General features: G+C 45.1%; 1 protein-coding gene across 1 annotated transcript in view; it reads right to left on the reverse strand.

Moving 5' to 3' along the window:
- Positions 1-12086, reverse strand: part of LOC106593673 (receptor tyrosine-protein kinase erbB-4) — a 478474-nt gene that overhangs the window by 442979 nt on the left and 23409 nt on the right. The window lies entirely within an intron of this gene.

Genomic DNA, 12086 nt, shown 5'->3' on the forward strand with positions numbered 1-12086 from the left:
CCAGAAAGATGTCCCCTGTATCATTCAGACTGAGCAGTGAGGGAGCAGTGCTTATGAGCTGTGAGTCATTATCCTTACTGAGAAGTACACTTGGTCTACCTGGTGTTCCACAGTCAAAAGTAGGAAGGTCATTATTATTGTAGGTATTAGTAGGCTGGTTATACTAACAGGTCAATATGCACATTCTCATGTAGATGTCCATTCATTACAACCAGTACTTATCACAACCACTATATGACTATTGTTAATGGGGCGGCAGCGTAGCCTAGTGGTTTGAGCGTTGGACTAGTAACCGAAAGGCTGCAAGTTTGAATCCCTGAGCTGACAAGGTACAAATCTGTTGTTCGGCCACTAAACTCACTGTTTTGGGGTTTAAATCAAAGTGCACAATCATTTTTCAGAGAGGTAAATCTTAGCCTTAAGTCTTTAAAAGCAGTGTTGGCCTTAAACACCCAGTCTTCGATATGCTATTATTTTCACATCTTCATATGTGTCTGCTTTAATATAGGTCAGTGCCTTGATCTGTTGTGTTTGTTTGTGGGGGAGTAAGAATCGCCTGGGTCTTCCATCCTTTCTGAACATGGTCAGCCTTGGGATACCCCCCCAGTCCCACCAACACACACACACACACACACACACACACATCCACACACTCCCCTCCCCCCCTCACACACACACTAATACCGTACCATGTTGGATGGCCGGCCGGTAGGGTAGTGGTGTTGTTCTCATTAAGTAAATGAGAGAAATAGAGAAGCAGATGGTGTTAGAGAGAAAAGACAGATAAGAAACACTTCCTGTTCCATTCCTCTGAATACCCTGGAGGACCTGCAGCTGTCTCTCTCTATAACCTTCTCCCTCTGTTCTCTCTCTCTCTCTCTCTCTCTCTCTATATATAACCTTCTCCCTCTGTTCTCTCTCTCTCTCTATAACCTTCTCCCTCTGTTCTCTCTCTCTCTCTATAACCTTCTCCCTCTGTTCTCTCTCTCTCTCTCTCTCTATAACCTTCTCCCTCTGTTCTCTCTCTCTATCTCTCTCTATAACCTTCTCCCCCTGTTCTCTCTCTCTCTATAACCTTCTCCCTCTGTTCTCTCTCTCTCTCTATAACCTTCTCCCTCTGTTCTCTCTCTCTCTATATATATATATAACCTTCTCCCTCTGTTCTCTCTCTCTCTCTCTCTCTCTCTCTCTCTCTCTCTCTCTATAACCTTCTCCCTCTGTTCTCTCTCTCTATAACCTTCTCCCTCTGTTCTCTCTCTCTCTCTCTATAACCTTCTCCCTCTGTTCTCTCTCTCTCTCTCTCTCTATAACCTTCTCCCTCTGTTCTCTCTCTCTATCTCTCTCTATAACCTTCTCCCTCTGTTCTCTCTCTCTATATAAACTTCTCCCTCTGTTCTCTCTCTCTCTATATAACCTTCTCCCTCTGTTCTCTCTCTCTCTCTCTCTCTCTCTCTCTCTCTCTTTAACCTTCTCCCTCTGTTCTCTCTCTCTCTCTCTCTCTCTTTAACCTTCTCCCTCTGTTCTCTCTCTCTCTCTCTCTCTCTCTCTCTCTCTCTCTCTCTCCCTATCTCTCTCTCTATAACCTTCTCCCTCTGTTCTCTCTCTCTCTCTCTCTATAACCTTCTCCCTCTGTTCTCACTCTCTCTCTCCCTCTGTTCTCTCCCTCTCTCTCTCTCTATAACCTTCTCCCTCTGTTCTCTCTCTCGCTCTCTCTCTATAACCTTCTCCCTCTGTTCTCTCTCTCTCCCTCTGTTCTCTCCCTCTCTCTCTATAACTTTCTCCCTCTGTTCTCTCTCTCTCCCTCTATCTCTCTCTCTCTCTCTCTCTCTCTCTCTCTCTCCCTATCTCTCTCTCTATAACCTTCTCCCTCTGTTCTCTCTCTCTCTCTCCCTATCTCTCTCTCTCTCTATCTCTCTCTATCTCTCTCTCTATAACCTTCTCCCTCTGTTCTCTCTCTCTCTCTCTCTCTCTATAACCTTCTCCCTCTGTTCTCTCTCTCTCTCTCCCTCTCTCCCTCTGTTCTCTCTCTCTATCTCCCCCCCTCTCTCTCTCTAAATTCAATTTAAGGGCTTTATTGACATGAGAAACTTATGTTTACATTGCCAAGGCAAGTGAAATAGACAATAAACAAAAAAGAAATAAACATAAAAAAATAACAGTAAATATTACACTTACAAAAGTTCCAAAAGAATAAAGACATTTCAGATGTCATATTATGTCTATGTACAGTGTTGTTATGTTGTGAAAATAGTTCAAGTACAAAAGGGGAAATAATAAAACATAAATACGGGTTGTGAGAACAGAGGAGATAGATGGGATGAGAACAGAGGAGAGATGGGATGAGAACAGAGGAGATAGATGGGATGAGAACAGAGGAGATAGATGGGATGAGAACAGAGGAGAGATGGGATGAGAACAGAGGACAGAGATGGGATGAGAACAGAGGAGAGAGATGGGGTGAGAACAGAGGAGAGATGGGATGAGAACAGAGGAGAGATGGGATGAGAACAGAGGACAGAGATGGGATGAGAACAAAGGAGAGAGATGGGATGAGAACAGAGGAGAGAGATGGGGTGAGAACAGAGAAGATAGATGGGATGAGAACAGAGGAGAGATGGGATGAGAACAAAGGAGAGAGATGGGATGAGAACAAAGGAGAGAGATGGGATGAGAACAGAGGAGAGAGATGGGGTGAGAACAGAGAAGATAGATGGGATGAGAACAGAGGAGAGATGGGATGAGAACAAAGGAGAGAGATGGGATGAGAACAAAGGAGAGAGATGGGATGAGAACAGAGGAGAGAGATGGGGTGAGAACAGAGAAGATAGATGGGATGAGAACAGAGGAGAGATGGGATGAGAACAAAGGAGAGAGATGGGATGAGAACAGAGGAGAGAGATGGGGTGAGAACAGAGAAGATAGATGGGATGAGAACAGAGGAGAGATGGGATGAGAACAGAGGAGAGATGGGATGAGAACAGAGGAGAGATGGGATGAGAACAGAGGACAGAGATGGGATGAGAACAAAGGAGAGAGATGGGATGAGAACAGAGGAGAGAGATGGGGTGAGAACAGAGAAGATAGATGGGATGAGAACAGAGGAGAGATGGGATGAGAACAAAGGAGAGAGATGGGATGAGAACAGAGGAGAGAGATGGGGTGAGAACAGAGAAGATAGATGGGATGAGAACAGAGGAGAGATGGGATGAGAACAGAGGACAGAGATGGGATGAGAACAAAGGAGAGAGATGGGATGAGAACAGAGGAGAGAGATGGGGTGAGAACAGAGGAGATAGATGGGATGAGAACAGAGGAGAGATGGGATGAGAACAGAGGAGATAGATGGGGTGAGAACAGAGGAGAAAGATGGGATGAGCACAGAGGAGAGAGATGGGATGAGAACAGAGAGAGATGGGATGAGAACAGAGGAGAGGGGATGAGAACAGAGGAGAGAGATGGGATCAGAACAGAGGAGAGAGGGGATGAGAACAGAGGAGAGGGGATCAGAACAGAGGAGAGAGATGGGATGAGAACAGAGGACAGAGATGGGATGAGAACAGAGGACAGAGATGGGATGAGAACAGAGGACAGAGATGGGATGAGAACAGAGGACAGAGATGGGATGAGAACAGAGGACAGAGATGGGATGAGAACAGAGGACAGAGATGGGATGAGAACAGAGGAGAGAGATGGGATGAGAACAGAGGACAGAGATGGGATGAGAACGAGATGGGATGAGAACAAAGGAGAGAGATGGGATGAGAATAGAGGAGAGAGATGGGATGAGAACAGAGGAGGGGTGGTCAAATAGCCAGACCCACTATCAGTGTCCAGCTGTAGGAACATGTACTGATCTTAGACCTGTCCAGTAATAACTGGGACCCCCTCTCAGTGTCCAGCTATAGGAACATGTACTGATCTCAGACCTGTCCAGTAATAACTGGGATCCCCTCTCAGTGTCCAGCTGTAGGAACATGTACTGATCTCAGACCTGTCCAGTAATAACTGGGACCCCCTCTCAGTGTCCAGCTGTAGGAACATGTACTGATCTCAGACCTGTCCAGTAATAACTGGGACCCCCTCTCAGTGTCCAGCTGTAGGAACATGTACTGATCTCAGACCTGTCCAGTAATAACTGGGACCCCCTCTCAGTGTCCAGCTGTAGGAACATGTACTGATCTCAGACCTGTCCAGTAATAACTGGGACCCCCTCTCAGTGTCCAGCTGTAGGAACATGTACTGATCTCAGACCTGTCCAGTAATAACTGGGACCCCCTCTCAGTGTCCAGCTGTAGGAACATGTACTGATCTCAGACCTGTCCAGTAATAACTGGGATCCCCTCTCAGTGTCCAACTGTAGGAACATGTACTGATCTTAGACCTGTCCAGTAATAACTGGGACCCCCTCTCAGTGTCCAGCTGTAGGAACATGTACTGATCTCAGACCTGTCCAGTAATAACTGGGACCCCCTCTCAGTGTCCAGCTGTAGGAACATGTACTGATCTCAGACCTGTCCAGTAATAACTGGGACCCCCTCTCAGTGTCCAGCTGTAGGAACATGTACTGATCTCAGACCTGTCCAGTAATAACTGGGACCCCCTCTCAGTGTCCAGCTGTAGGAACATGTACTGATCTTAGACCTGTCCAGTAATAACTGGGACCCCCTCTCAGTGTCCAGCTGTAGGAACATGTACTGATCTCAGACCTGTCCAGTAATAACTGTGTGTCTTCTGGTAAACTAGCAGAGGGGGATCCGGGGGGCCGAGATTCCTTCCTCAATGATCATCACAACTCCCTGGCGTACTAAGGTGTGTGTGTGTGTGTGTGTGTGTGTGTGTGTGTGTGTGTGTGTGTGTGTGTGTGTGTGTGTGTGTGTGTGTGTGTGTGTGTGTGTGTGTGTGTGTGTGTGTGTGTGCGTGCGCATTCTTACCTACATATGGGCATTTGTGTTCCTTAATGATCAGGTATGTGTGTGTGTCAGAGTCAGGGGAGGCTATGCAGACAGGATCTCTCTGAGGGAAATGACAGGCTGTCTGTACTGTATGTAGCTGTGTGGAGGGGGAACGACTTGTGACGGGGAACAAGATGTGACAGTACACCGTCTGACTGATGTGTCTGTAACTGATATGTTATTATGTTGTAGCGAGGGGTAGTACGCCATATTCCTGCCAGGACAAGCACTTCCTGTCATTGTCTCTTCCCACGCAGGGACCTGCAGATTGAATGGAATACAGTACATGATAGTGTTTCCTGTCTGTCACTGTACATGATAGTGTTTCCTGTCTGTCACTGTACATGATTGTGTTTCCTGTCCGTCACTGTACATGATTGTGTTTCCTGTCTGTCACTGTACATGATGGTGTTTCCTGTCTGTCACTGTACATGATGGTGTTTCCTGTCATGTACAGGATCAGGATAAGGATATGGATATCTCTCCTGATACGATAGCAGCTGATGAAGACTCAATTTACAGTTTAGAGGTAAATGGGTTCCTGGATCAGACTTTTGGGAAATCTGTGAAATTGGCTGATTTTTTGATGTTGATAAGTTTGTGAGGTCAGCTGTGATGTTACAGAAGATGGTGGGGTTAGACCAGCTGAGTGAGAAGAAGCGTTTTCGCTTGAGGAAATGTGCTACTGCTGTAACTGCAGCAAAAGGTAGTGGGAAACGTGGTCAGGTTAAGAGAAAAATAAAACAATGATGATGATCATGCCTCATAGGTTGTTTTTTCTCCTTGTCTGGTTTCTCTGTGGTTTCTTCTGCTTTTCCTTTCTCTTTTCTAAGTACTAAGGGTAGGTTCTCTCAATATTAATGGTGGAAGGGACAGGAATAAGAGGGCTTGGGTATTAGAAGTAATAAAACAGAAAAGACTTCATGTAGTTTTTCTACAGGAGACACATAGTGATGATGCTAATGAGGTTGACTGGGGTATGTGGTGGGAGGGTCAGCATATACTCAGTCATGGTACTAATTTCAATGCTGGTGTGGCAATTTTGTTTTCCTCAGGCTTAGGGGTGACTGAGGTATCTACAACAGAGATTGTCAAGGGTCAGGTTGTATTTGTCAAGGTGGATGTTGTATTTTCTTATTTTTTATGTTTATGCTCCTAATGAGGGTGCAGAGCGTATTGCTGTATTTGATCAAATAAAGGAAACATTAAGACAGTGTGACAAAGAGGGGTGTATGGTTTTATGGGGGGACTGGAATTGTACAGTGGATTTTACTGTTGAAGAACCTAACCTGCAGTCAGCCACTTGCCTGTCTGGTCTATTAACTGAGTTTGAGCTTTCTGATGTGTGGAGAGTAAGGAATGCAAAAGTTAGGCAGTACACATGGCTAAAAGTTAATGAAGGTCATGTCAGTGCAGCAAGGTTAGACAGGTTGTATGTATCTGATCACTACTGTAGTAGGGTTGGAAGGTTAGACAGGTTGTATGTATCTGAGCACTACTGTTGTAGGGTTGGAAGGTTAGACAGGTTGTATGTATCTGATCACTACTGTAGTAGGGTTGGAAGGTTAGACAGGTTGTATGTATCTGATCACTACTGTAGTAGGGTTGGAAGGTTAGACAGGTTGTATGTATCTGATCACTACTGTAGTAGGGTTGGAAGGTTAGACAGGTTGTATGTATCTGATCACTACTGTAGTAGGGTTGGAAGGTTAGACAGGTTGTATGTATCTGATCACTACTGTAGTAGGGTTGGAAGGTTAGACAGGTTGTATGTATCTGATCACTACTGTAGTAGGGTTGGAAGGTCAGACAGGTTGTATGTATCTGATCACTACTGTAGTAGGGTTGGAAGGTCAGACAGGTTGTATGTATCTGATCACTACTGTAGTAGGGTTGGAAGGTTAGACAGGTTGTATGTATCTGATCACTACTGTAGTAGGGTTGGAAGGTTAGACAGGTTGTATGTATCTGATCACTACTGTAGTAGGTGGAAGGTTAGACAGGTTATATGTACAGTGGGGGGGAAAGTATTTGATCCCCTGCTGATTTTGTACGTTTGCCCACTGACAAAGAAATTATCAGTCTATAATTTTAATAGTAGGTTTATTTGAACAGTGAGAGACAGAATAACAACAACAAAAATCCAGAAAAACGCATGTCAAAAATGTTATAAAATTATTTGCATTTTAATGAGGGAAATAAGTATTTGACCCCTCTGCAAAACATGACTTAGTACTTGGTGGCAAAACCCTTGTTGGTCAGACGTTTCTTGTAGTTGGCCACCAGGTTTGCACACATCTCAAGAGGGATTTTGTCCCACACCTCTTTGCAGATCTTCTCCAAGTTATTAAGGTTTCGAGGCTGACGTTTGGCAACTCGAACCTTCAGCTCCCTCCACAGATTTTCTATGGGATTAAGGTCTGGAGACTGGCTAGGCCACTCCAGGACCTTAATGTGCTTCTTCTTGAGCCACTCCTTTGTTGCCTTGGCCGTGTGTTTTGGGTCATTGTCATGCTGGAATACCCATCCACGACCCATTTTCAATGCCCTGGCTGAGGGAAGGAGGTTCTCACCCAAGATTTGACGGTACATGGCCCCGTCCATCGTCCCTTTGATGCGGTGAAGTTGTCCTGTCCCCTTAGCAGAAAAACACCCCCAAAGCATAATGTTTCCACCTCCATGTTTGATGGTGGAGATGGTGTTCTTGGGGTCATAGGCAGCATTCCTCCTCCTCCAAACACGGCGAGTTGAGTTGATGTCAAAAAGCTCCATTTTGATCTCCTCTGACCACAACACTTTCACCAGTTGTCCTCTGAGTCATTCAGATGTTCATTGGTAAACTTCAGACAGGCATGTATATGTATTCTTGAGCAGGGGTAGTGTGTTACGGCGTAGTGTGTTACCAATTGTTTTCTTGGTGACTATGGTCCCAGCTGCCTTGAGATCATTGACAAGATCCTCCCGTGTAGTTCTGGGCTGATTCCTCACCGTTCTCATGATCATTGCAACTCCACGAGGTGAGATCTTGCATGGAGCCCCAGGACGAGAGATATTGACAGTTCTTTTGTGTTTCTTCCATTTGCGAATAATCGCACCAAATCTTGTCACCTTCTCACCAAGCTGCTTGGCGATGGTCTTGTAGCCCATTCCAGCCTTGTGTAGGTCTACAATCTTGTCCCTGACATCCTTGGAGAGCTCTTTGGTCTTGGCCATGGTGGAGAGTTTGGAATCTTATTGATTGATTGCTTCTGTGGACAGGTGTCTTTTTTTACAGGTAACAAGCTGCGGTTAGGAGCACTCCCTTTAAGAGTGTGCTCATAATCTCAGCTCGTTACCTGTATAAAGGACACCTGGGAGCCAGAAATCTTTCTGATTGAGAGGGGGTCAAATACTTATTTCCCTCATTAAAATGCAAATCAATTTATAACATTTTTGACATGCGTTTTTCTGGATATTTTTGTTGTTATTCTGTCTCTCACTGTTCAAATAAACCTACCATTAAAATTATAGACTGATCCTTTCTTTGTCAGTGGGCAAACGTACAAAATCAGCAGGGGATCAAATACTTTTTCCCCCACTGTATCTGATCACTACTGTAGTAGGGTTGGAAGGTTAGACAGGTTGTATGTATCTGATCACTACTGTAGTAGGGTTGGAAGGTTAGACAGGTATCTGATCACTACTGTAATAGGGTTGGAAGGTTAGACAGGTTGTATGTATCTGATTACTACTGTAGTAGGGTTGGAAGGTTAGACAGGTTGTATGTATCTGATCACTACTGTAGTAGGGTTGGAAGGTTAGACAGGTTGTATGTATCTGATCACTACTGTAGTAGGGTTGGAAGGTTAGACAGGTTGTATGCATCTGATCACTACTGTAGTAGGGTTGGAAGGTTAGACAGGTTGTATGTATCTGATCACTACTGTAGTAGGGTTGGAAGGTTAGACAGGTTGTATGTATCTGATTACTACTGTAGTAGGGTTGGAAGGTTAGAAAGGTTATATGTGTAACGCTTGTCATCTGTAGAAGAAGGGGACCAAAGCGCAGCGAGTGTTCATATTAATGAGAAACACTTCAAACAAACAAGAAAATGAACGACGGCCAACAGTTCTGTCAGGTCACAAAATGTACAAAACAGAAAATAACTACCCACAAACCCCAAAGGAAAACAGGCTGCCTAAGTACAACTCCCAATCAGCAACAACGATGTACAGCTGTCCCTGATTGAGAGCCATACCAGGCCAAAACAAAGAAATACAAAACATAGAAAAAAGGACATAGAATGCCCACTCAAATCACACCCTGACCAAACCTAAATAGAGACATAAAAAAGGCTCTCAGGTCAGGGCGTGACAATATGTATCTGATCACTACTGTAGTAGGGTTGGAAGGTGTGATATTACCCCTGTGGGTTTCTCTGATCACCATATTTTTACTGTTGATATTCACTTGTCCTGTTCACGAAGGTCATCACCTTACTGGTAATTGAATGTTAAAATGTTACATGATGTCATGTTTTGTGAAAGGTTTTTGTTGTTTTGGGAAAATTGGAGGGTAATGAAAGGGAATTTTGAGTCCTTGAGGCAATGGTGGGAGGTTGGGAAGGCCCAAATACGATTGTTTTGTCAACAGTATACTGCTCTGTCTCGAATTGAAGTTAAAGAGACTACTAGGGCCCTTGAACAGGACATCAAATCTATTGAATTGAAGTTGCTCACTCAGAAAAACCTCGGACTAGTCAACTTACAGGACAAGAGACATGAACTGAGGTCGTTTCTACATAAAAGAGTGAAGGGTGCCTTGATTAGGTCTCACTTTGCTATCCTCAAGGATATGGATGCTCTTAACGCATTTTTTAACCTAGGACAGTCGACATTACAACGTAAACAGATGGTCTGCCTTTGTCTCCCTGATGGGAAGGTGACCATGGATGACAGTGAAATGCGCCAACATGCAGTGGATTTCTACTCTGCCCTCTATAAGGCAGAGGATTGTGACTCTCTGTGTACTGAACAGTTGTTACAAGGTCTTCCTGATTGGGCCCTGAGCATAGAGTTGCTTTGGACTCTGACATTACTCTGCAGGAGCTGTCCACAGCAGTTATACAGCCCTCATCAGGCCCCTGGCATCGATGGTTCACCATCTGACTTCTAGAAGCACTTTTGGGGGTCTATTGGGGAGGATTTTTATGAAGTGGTGTGTGAATCTTTTCACGAGGGTTCTCTTCCTGTATCCTGTCAACATGCTCTGCTTTCATTGTTGCCAAAAAAAGGGCAATTTGGCTCTTTTAAAAAATTGGCGACCTGTTGTGTTGCTGTGTGCGCAATGTAAAATTGTATCTAAATGTCTCTCAAACAGGTTGAAAGAATATCTGGAGCTGTTGGTCCACAAGGACCCGTCTTACTGTGTACTTGACTGCTCTATTGTTGATCATTTGTTTCAAATAAGAGATGTTTTAGACATTTGTAAACTATCTGATGTGAATGTGGGTTTACTTTCTTTGGATCAGGAGAAGGCTTTTGTCCGTGTGGACCACCAGTACTTTTGGGTTTGGGGATGTTTTTTTTTTGGCTTGAATGAGTTTACTGTATGCTGGGGCCTCATGTATGGGGAAGGTTGGGGGTGGTTTGAGTTGCCCCATCACTGTCCAAAGGGGCATCAGGCAGGGATGCCCAACTTCAGGGCAGTTATATTGTCTGGCAATTGAACCAATGCTTTGTTTTTTAAGGCTTACTGGTTTCTCTGTGCCAGGAGTAATGAAGGGTCCCACGATAGCACTGTCTGCGTATGCAGATGCTGTGACAGTTTTTATTACAGGGGGTGAGGATGTTAAGGTTCTCTCAAATCCTTTAAAGGTGTATGAGGGGGCCTCCTCAGCTAGAGTCAATTGGGGAAAGAGTGAAGCGCTGTGGGCAGATCAGCTTCAGATAGGGTCCACTCCACGGTTACTAGGGGGTCTTCAGTGGGGCAGAGATTGGATGAAGACTTGGGGGTTTTTCTAGGCTCCGATGTATTTCAGAAAAAGAACTGGGAGGGTGTAGTGGAGAAAGTGTGTGCCAGACTGTCAAGGTGGAAATGGGTGCTACCCCAGCTGACCTATAGAGGAAGAGTAATGGTAGCCAATAATCTAGCTGCCTCTACCCTGTGGCATAGACTAATGATTTTACAGCCACCGGGGAGTCTGATAAAGAGCTTCAGAGTATCCTTGTCAATTTCTTTTGGTCTGGACAACATTAGATTAAAGCTGCAGCCCTGTACCTGCCACTGCATGAGGATGGGCAAGGACTGGTGGACATTTCTTCCAGGATCATGGCTTCCGGGTTCAAGCAGCCCAGAGACTGTTGTACAGTGACGGTTCTAGCTGGGTCAACAACAGCCTATACATTGATGAGGAGAGCGAGCTGTTTGGGCTTAGATAAGCACCTTTTCCTCTTAAAGCAAAGGTGATTTGTTTGGACTGACTCCATTTTATGAGTCTGTTATGTAGGCTTGGAGAGTTTTGTCAAGTCCCGTAAGGCCGGCACGCCACCAGGGATGTGGATTTTTGAAGAGCCTCTTTTTTACAACACTGCCATCCAGTCCCGTGCTATGGGTTCAGCTAGCCTACGTTCATGCCTATTAGGTGTGGAGTGTACTACGCTGGGTCATCTGGTGCGGAGCAGATCGTTGGAGGAGCTGGGAGAAAGAGCGGGGATCTGATCATCTCAACCTACTGAGGAAGGTCGTAGATGAGGTCTGTAATTCCTTGCCAGTACTTCATCGACAATATGTGACTGACACTTCCAATTCTGATTGGTGGAAGAAGGGTCTGGATTATGTGTTCCCTGCACTGATTGTTAGTGCTGTGGCGGGGGACTTGGAGGAGGACATGGGGATGCTGCTTTCCTTCGATACCCCGGAGCTGGGGAGTTCAATGCGGTGTGAAAGAAGGCCATGTACAAGTGAAAGTAAAAGTAAAAGTGTCCTTTGCCTCTTCCCTGGAAGGGGTCAAATCGATGAGGTGGGTGGTGTGTTTGGTCCAGGTGCCTCCCCAAAATGCTGTTGACGGTCTTTATACAAACTGCCTATTGAAAAGAGGACAGCTGACATACAATGGAGGATAATACATGGAGCCATAGCATCTGGTACACCTGG

Source organism: Salmo salar, chromosome 16 (genome assembly GCF_965601325.2).
Source record: "Salmo salar chromosome 16, fSalSal1, whole genome shotgun sequence".
Taxonomy (NCBI): domain Eukaryota; kingdom Metazoa; phylum Chordata; class Actinopteri; order Salmoniformes; family Salmonidae; genus Salmo; species Salmo salar.